General features: G+C 49.2%; 1 pseudogene; it reads right to left on the bottom strand.

The window, feature by feature from the left end:
- Positions 1-6,029: 6,029 nt before the first annotated feature.
- On the bottom strand, positions 6,030-6,148 carry LOC120978290 (annotated as a pseudogene).
- Positions 6,149-8,380: the final 2,232 nt, after the last annotated feature.

Raw genomic sequence — 8,380 nt, 5'->3', positions numbered from 1 at the left:
CCAAAAAAGCAAAATAGTGGCCCAGTCATGGAGTGGGGAGGGTGGGAGAACAGCTTGAGAAGTCCACAGAGTGGCCCAATGACATAGTGTTGAGGTGGCAGCAGCATGAGGAGTCCATAGACTGGCAAGGTGTCATAGCGTGGAGGTGGCAGCAGCAACAGCATGAGGAGACCACAGAGTGGCACAAAGAAAGAGTGTGGAGGTGGCAGCAGCAGCATGAGGAGGCCACAGACTGGCAAGGTGACATAGTGTGGAGGTGGCAGCAGCAGCATGAGGAGGCCACAGAGTGGCACAAAGAAAGAGTGTGGAGGTGGTAGCAGCATGAGAAGACCACAGAGTGACACAATGACAGAGTTTGGAGGTGGCAGCATCAGCATGAGGAGACCTGAGTGGTGAAGTGGGAGCAGCATCAGGAGACCACAGAGTGACTCAGTGACAGAGTGGGGAAGTGGGTGGCAATAACAGTACCTGCTGACAATGGTGGGTGTAAGAAGGAGCACTTGGCATCAGATGTGTGGCATCAAGCGAGTGGCAGAATCAGAATAGTAGCCGAGGCAGGTAGCCAGAAGAAATCGGTCTCTTTTGTCAAGGTTTGTGTGAGGCAGCATGGATGATCTAATCTGATGCATCAGGCATTGGAGGGTGGAAATTCTGGCTGATCCACGCCTGATTCATCTTGACAAAGGTCAGTCTCTGCACATTTTGGGTGGACAGGCGAATAAACACCCACTCTGATGCCACACTACTGGCCGGGCAGGACAGCTTTTCCAGGGCAAACTCGGCCAGTTGTAGCCACAAATCCAGTTTGGCTGTCCAGTAGATCTTCAATGTAGGGTGGCAGGGTGCTGTCCAAATATTCCGCCACCTACTGGTTCAGGTTCTGCTCCAGGTCTAGCTGCTGCTGCTGGTGAATAGTTTCTTCACTAAGCAGGTTAGGAAAGCTGCTCATCATCGACTCTAGACTCAAGCTGCTGCTGATGGAGCTGCTACTGCTCCTGCCACCCCACCCTGTCATAGCAGTGGAACGAGAGCGCAGAAGGACCCCCCGTTCAGAACTGCAAGAGGATGGCCGATGGCGCAGAGGCAGTGGCCAACTGACTACATAGGATTTCTCTATAGTAGTTCAGTTTGTCCTCCCTCTCAGCGGGTGTAAAAAAGGCCCCCATTTTGGACTGGTAGCAAAGGACTAACAAGGTGGAGAGCCAGAAGTCATCCTTCTGCCGATTTGTGACAATTCGGCTGTTCCTACCCAAGCAAGTGAGCATGCAGTGGGCCATTTGCGCAAGTGACTCGGAGGGACTCCCTGCCTCCATCTTCACTGCATACTGCCATGGTGTGTCTGGGTCATCTGCTTGTGTTTCAATGTCCTCCTTTTCTTCCTCCTCCAGTTCAGCCCCCACAGGTCTCATGAGGCCGTGAGATGTAAGCGCCAAGTCTCCAGGTCCCTGACCAGCCAAATTTACCAGCATCTGTTCCAGGACATGAAGCAGTGGAATGACGTTGTTCATTGTGGCGAAACCAACCTCGCCACTGGGTTTTGGAGGGGCCTGGTTGCCAGCCTCTTGCCCCAGGATTATGGCCCATACTAACTTTGAAGCAGAAGACAGACTGGCCGCACAGCTTAAATCTGTGGAACTGTTTTGGGCAGGAAAGCCATGCTTGCGGTCGGCCAAATGTGACTTCCATGGAATTCGGGAACCCCTGCTCGGATCTGGGTGATTTTTGGATATGTTGTTCACCCAGATCAGAGCTATCCATGGATGTATACATTATGGGGATATGTGGGGTTTTGAGGTGTGTGACAGAACCATCTGTCTTTGGAATTGTAGTGTATGTTATGTGAGGGTACCCAGATAGCTAATTTTATTGTATTCGTGTAGTGCCATTCACCTAATAATATGCACTCAGACTTGAGCTATCTGGGGATATGTTAAATGTCTGTGTTTACTGTAAGGGTTGTGACATTGTCTGTCCTGTTGTCCCCACATGTGTATTGGCGAATTCCCTTTGTCCTGAGAGATAATTGAATTACTCCTCGGGTGTCTCCAGGGCAGAGAGGAGGAAACCATGATGCATTGTGGGGATGTATTGTGTCTGTGTATCCTGAATTGCTGCATATCTGTCCTGTGTCACAGTCTTCCATCTGGTCCCCTAGATGAGTGTCCACCAGATGGGGACCTGCATAAATACGGGCGGGTAGCCCTCAATAAAGAGTTCCTGTTTTACCCTTCATCATGTTGAGGCTGGTGTTTGGGTAACTGATCGACACTGGGGGATTGCTATACGCTGAATATTTGCTATACTCCCCTGGCATAACTACTAGCTCTTGTAAGAGCTGTTCCTGCTCTCGGGATTAGGAGAGGTTCACCCACTGGAGCCTGGAGCCTTGTCGTAGGTCCAGGGTGGGTAGGAGACGGTGAGACCTCAACCAAGCTTCGGCGGTTCGTGGGGTCTGCAGCGCTTACGGTGTCAAGTGGAGTGCTTGGAGACCTTGGGAAGCATTATGAGCATCCATTCAACGGAAGTACCCGGTCGGGGTGCTAGGAGATCCGTTACATTCATCCCATAGTTTTGGCGACTGACAAATAACGTGGCCTCCTCAAAGGACCTGAGCAAACGGCAGATGTCAAGCATGAGCTGCCACTGGCTGACATCGAAGTTACACAGGGGAGTACTCCTGTCCGCTTAAATCATCAAGGAATCGTTTATGGCCTTTCTCTGTTCCTATAGTCGGTCCAACATATGGAGAGTGGAATTCCAACGGGTGGAAACGTTGCATATCAGCCTATGTTGGGGGATGTCGTTCTGCCGCTGCAGCTCAAGGAGGGTGTGCTTGGCGGTCTACGAGTGGCTGAAATGCATGCAAAGTTTCCTGCCCATTTTTAGGATGTCTTGCAGATGGGTGGAAAACGTCAGGAACCGCTTAACAACCAGATTGAACACGTGCACCATGCAGGGCGCATGGCTCAGCCCTCCTTGACGCAGCACCGACACCATGTTCTTCCCATTTTCGGTTACTATGGTTCCGATTTTGAGTTGTCACGGAGAAAGCCAGGGTTTGATTTCTTGATGATGGACATAGAGAAGTTCCTCCCCTGTGTGACAGAACAGCGTGACACTGCACATGTGGTATGCTGGAGGAGCACTGTCAATTGTCCCAGCAGTGGAGGTTGAGGACAAGGTGGAGGATGAGGAGGCAGAGGCGGACATTTTTGCAGGACCAACGTCATGAGAACGTGGAGGCGGAAGCGGCGTCACCTGGCCAAGTTGCTGGTTTTGCTGGGCAGGAACCACATTCACCCAGTGAGCCGTAAAGGACATATATTGCCCTTGACTGTAGTTACAGCTCCACACGTTGGTGCTGCCGTGCACTTTGGCAGACACCGACAGGCTTAAAGAGGACCTTTCACTAGTTTAAAAACGAAAAACTAACTATATCAGTGGGCAGAGCGGCGCCCAGTTGTCCCCCTGCACTTACTAGTATGTCTGGGCGCCGCTCCGTTCGCCCGGTATAGGCTCCGGTGTCTGCAGCTCCCTCTGTTGTACTGGGCAGAGTTTTTGTATTAGGGTTGTCCCGTGCTGCAGCGCTGGCCAATCGTAGCGCACAGCTCATAGCCTGGGAATCCTTAGGAGAAATCTTCAAAGGACCAGGTCTTGCAAAAAAATTGTATAGGGCTCGTGCGCTGATAGAGCTTGAAGCTCAGAGACCCTCTTGGCCGAAGTCACAGCAAGAAGAAAAAACAAGTTTTCATGTGACAAACTTGAAATCTACCTCCTCCAAAGGCTCAAAGGGGGGGAGATGCTAACTCCCTGAGAACTACTGATTAATCCCATTGAGGGATGGGTTTCAGTACTGTAGGCTTTAATCTTTCAGCTCCTTTAAGGAACTGTTTAATGAGCGGGTCCTGCGAAAAAGACTTGTTGAAACAAGCTGAAATGGCTGAAACTTGACCCCTCAAGGTAGATGGAGCAAGGCCTTTGTCACGGCCATCTTGCAGAAACTGAAGGATGATGGGGAGGGGCGGATCTACAGACGCCACCTCCTTTGAGGAACACCAAGAAGAGAATATCCTCATAATCTGTGAGTAGGCTCTCTTAGTAGAATCTGCTCTTGAATGAGACTGCGTTCTCAGGACCGACTCTGAAAACCCTTCAATTCTGGGAAGGGACTGATCAACCTCCAGGCTGTCAGGTTGAACCTGTGCAGATCTGGGCAGAGGTGAGTGTCCCATGACACCAGGGTCTGCCGTGGAGGGAGCCTCCAATAATGTCCCCGACTTATCTGAATGAGCTGGGTAAATCAGGATCTCTTGGGCCAAAACGGTATGATGGCTATTACCAAGGCCTGATCTTGCCGAATTTTCATCAATACCCTCGGTATCATGGAAAAGGGAGGGAAGATGTAAGCCAGCCTGAACCTCCAGGATATTGACAGAACATCTATCGCCGGCGGGGCTGCCATCCCATTTGGAGAGAACCTCCGACTGCAGCGGCCGGAGGTTCCATAAAGCCCAAGGGACTGCTTACGCAGACGCTGACATGAGCCCCAACATCTTCATGAGAGTCCAAATTGGAACTCGCCAAGGCACGGATAGGAATTCTGCCATGTTCTGTATTCTGGATCTTCTTTCTGGAGTCAACCGGAGAGATCTCCCAACGGAGTCGATTAGGAAGCCTAAATATCTTACTGAAGTCGATGGGCTCATGTTCGACTTCTGCCAGTTGATGATCCACCTTAGGCGGAACAGAAAGGAAATCGCTACATGAAGATGGTGGGTCAGGACCACAAAGGAAGAGGCTTTTAAAAGCCAATTGTCCAGATAAGGAATGATGGTCAGTCCTTGGAGTGCTAGCCGCCACCACAGAAACTACCATCTTGGTGAAAGTGTGAGGGGCAGAAGAAATGCTGAAGGGAAGGGCAATGAACTAAAGGTGTCTGGTGACACCTGGACCACGATCCTGAGATATTTCCTGGAAGCAGGATGAATCGGGATGTGAAAATATGCATCCTTGAGGTCCAGGGTTGCCGTCACCTCTCCAGGATTGAGAACGTGAACCACTGACCTGATGGTTTCCATACAGAACCTTACTTTCCTTACGTATCGATTGAAGAATCTCAAATCGATAATCATCCGGAGATCCCCTGACGTCTTGGGAACCAGAAACACTGGTGAGTAAATCCCTAAGCCCAGTTCCCCTGCTGGAACCTCCTCCAGAGCCCCCTTGTTGATGTAATCCTGAATGTAAGCCTCCAGAACCGACTGCCTTGCGGCCTGTGGAAGTTTGGTTCTGATGAACCTGTCCGGAGACAGAGAAAGAAGATTGATTGAGTACCCCTCTGATATGACATTCAGGACCCAGGGATCCGAAATCTCTCGGATCCAGATGTCCTTGAAGTGGGAGAGTTGACCTCCGATGGGAAGATGAGGCAGGGGAGTGGGGAAGTCTTCTGGCAGGATGGCAGGAGTCACGGGAGTCATCCAAGAGCCTTGAGGAGGCCCGTAGTCAGGAGGTGGATTTTTTATCCTTGGCTCCTTCACGAGAGCGCCTCGAACCTCTTCGCTGCGCTCCCCAGTCCCTCCGGGCTCTTGACTGCTGGTCAGACCTACCACCACGGTTTTGTCTGCCCCGCCCCCGAAAGGACTGTTGGGGAAGACTCTTCCCCTTTTAATCTGACAGGTCTTCCATAATCTTATCCAACTCTGAGTCGAATAAACGGTTGGGCTCAAAGGGAAGGCTACATGGAATTGTCAGCGACCCAAGGCTTAAGCCACAAAGGCCTGCGGGCCGCTGACACCAGGTTTTGGTCGCCAACTTCAGCTGTTGTTGCACTGTATCAGACAGTAAATTCATACATATCCTGCATCGTAGGTTCGGTGGAAGGTTGAACCCTCGGACGGCAGCCATCACACCTGGAGTAGGGACAGCTATCCTCCAAAAGCGCGCTACAATCATAGCACGAAAAATGTTTCCGCTTGGAAACCGCCTTTCTGCCATTCGAATCCCGTGGAGGCTTTTTTTTTTCTTAAAGTCAACGGAACAAGGGATTCCCAACCAGTCTCCCAAGCTGGTTCCTACCAAGCCCCAAGCTGCTTATCTTCTGCGATCTGACGAGTGCAGGTAAATTCAGCTTAGTATAACCGTTGACCGACCTCACTGTGGGAAAAAAGAAAAAAAGGATAAGTAAAACATTTGTAAACAACCAATAAATGTTTCAGGAGAAAGGTAAAAGAAAAGGCAGACTGGCGGATAGCTGAAAATGAGGACCAGAAATAAGGCACCAATAAGTGGAGGAACACCAGCTTATGGAACTCTGGGAGCTAGCTTAAAAAGCAGGTGCAGCCAGAGAACGACCTGGTTCACAATGTTTCCTTAAATAGGGGAGGGAGTGGGCTCAGAGCCGAGTCCCCGCCCCCAGAGGAGAAAACACATAACAGTAAATAAAAAGGTTTCCCCCCAGGAAGGAATACAATAAAACCTCCAACCGGAGGGAAAATCGCGGATTATATATAAAAAAATCGCAATAATGACGCGAAATCGCGTTTCAAGGAAAAAATTCCGGAAGTGACGTCAGATTCGGAAGATGGCGGCGCCCAGCAGCCGCAAGTAAAAGGACCGAGGACGCGGAAAAAACGCACCGCAGCAAAGCACCGCAGCAAAGCACCGCTGCGCAGCGCCGGCAGCAGGTAAGCTGCCGGACAAGTCATAGTAGTAAAAGCGGAGGCAAAGCCCGCAGATAACATGAAAAAAAGATTCCCCCCTAAGAGAGGGGGAACCCACCGTCTAGTCAAAACACAATGGGCTGGAGGTGATTCCCTCCTTTATAGGGGAGGTTTAAGTGTTTAATTATTACTTGGGCTCATTAAAATTCCACCGGTCCTACCAGTCCATGGGGGGTGGTTAACCCCATCTGTGCTGCTGGTAGGACGTAAGGGAACCCCTTTTTCCCCCACTTTTACACGCCAAAAAAGGCTTTAGAACATATAACTGCACAGATGAATAGCAAATCATGCTTTAGAACATATAAAAATCAACGAACAAAGAAAAAATTTATAGTGGCACTCAACATAAAGTAATATTTGCAGCTTTATTCTGGTTAAAAACTGGAAAGTGCGGGCACCACACAGATGAATCAGGCAACAGCCGTTTTGAGCTACCTGCGCTTTGTCAAGCCTCCCATGACGCGGTCGGGGGACGTGCACAATATATAACACTCCCACTGACGTGTCATGCTGAACGGGTGAGATGATCATTCCCAATCAACACATAATACACACATCAAAACAAAATAAACCCATGTGAAAAAAAACACATTATACAAAAACAGTTCAAACAAAAACCGCCAGGTCGTTCTTGTCGTTCAGTCCTAGAGAACCCATCGCATTCGTTTTAATAATCCATGCAGCCTCCCTCTGTGACAAAATCTGTTTTCTATCTCCTTCTTGTTCTGGCATCTGCACCACTTCTACTCCTGCACACTTCAAAACATTGTTGCTTCCTCCATGTTCTGCATGTATATGTTCGATTAATCTGGTGGCCCCAATTGTAATTTTCTATCGACTTTTTATGTTCCCTGAATCTAACATAAAGAGGTCTGAAGGTTTTGCCTATGTAGAACCTCCCGCATGGACAAAGGAGTACGTACACTACGAATTGTGTTTTACAGTAGATAAAATGGTTAACTACATGTTCCACTCCTCCTATTCGGAGGTATCTATGTTTGTACATAAACCTACACATCGAACAGTGACCGCATGTGAAATTGCCTCGCGGTGCAGATCTGCCTAACCAATTTGAATCAGTCTTTGGTAAGTTACTTCTAGCGATTACATCGCCAATGGTTCTGCTCCTCCTAAAACTGATGATAGGAGTCATGTGGGTCCTCTCTTTCAAAGAGGCATCTTGGGTTAACATGTGCCAATTACTCAGAATGGCTTTCTTAATGAGTGGAGCCATTGGGGTGTAATCAAACGTGAACACCGACCTAGCAGCTCTGTCATTTGTCTGTGTCTATCTTTTATTAAATGTAGGTGTCCTTCCTTGTCTCCATGTACGTGACTTCATGTACGCTGCATCTATAACATGTTGCGGATATCCCCTCCGAAGGAAACGTATCTTTAAGGCCCCTTTCACACGAGCAAGTTTTCCGCGCTGGTGCAATGTGTGACGTGAACGCATAGCACCCGCACTGAATCCTGACCCATTCATTTCTATGGGTCTGTGTACATGAGCGTTTTTTTTTCACACATCAGTTCTGCGTTGCGTGAAAAACGCAGCATGTTCTATATACAGCGTTTTTCACACAGTCCTGGCCTCATAGAAGTGAATGAGGCTTTAGTAAAAAACGCATTGCATCTGAAACCAAGTGCGGATGCATTAC

This window comes from Bufo bufo, chromosome 8, assembly GCF_905171765.1.
Source record: "Bufo bufo chromosome 8, aBufBuf1.1, whole genome shotgun sequence".
NCBI lineage: Eukaryota > Metazoa > Chordata > Amphibia > Anura > Bufonidae > Bufo > Bufo bufo.
Note: the sequence above shows the minus strand (reverse complement) of the source record. Positions and strands in the feature narration are given on the sequence as shown.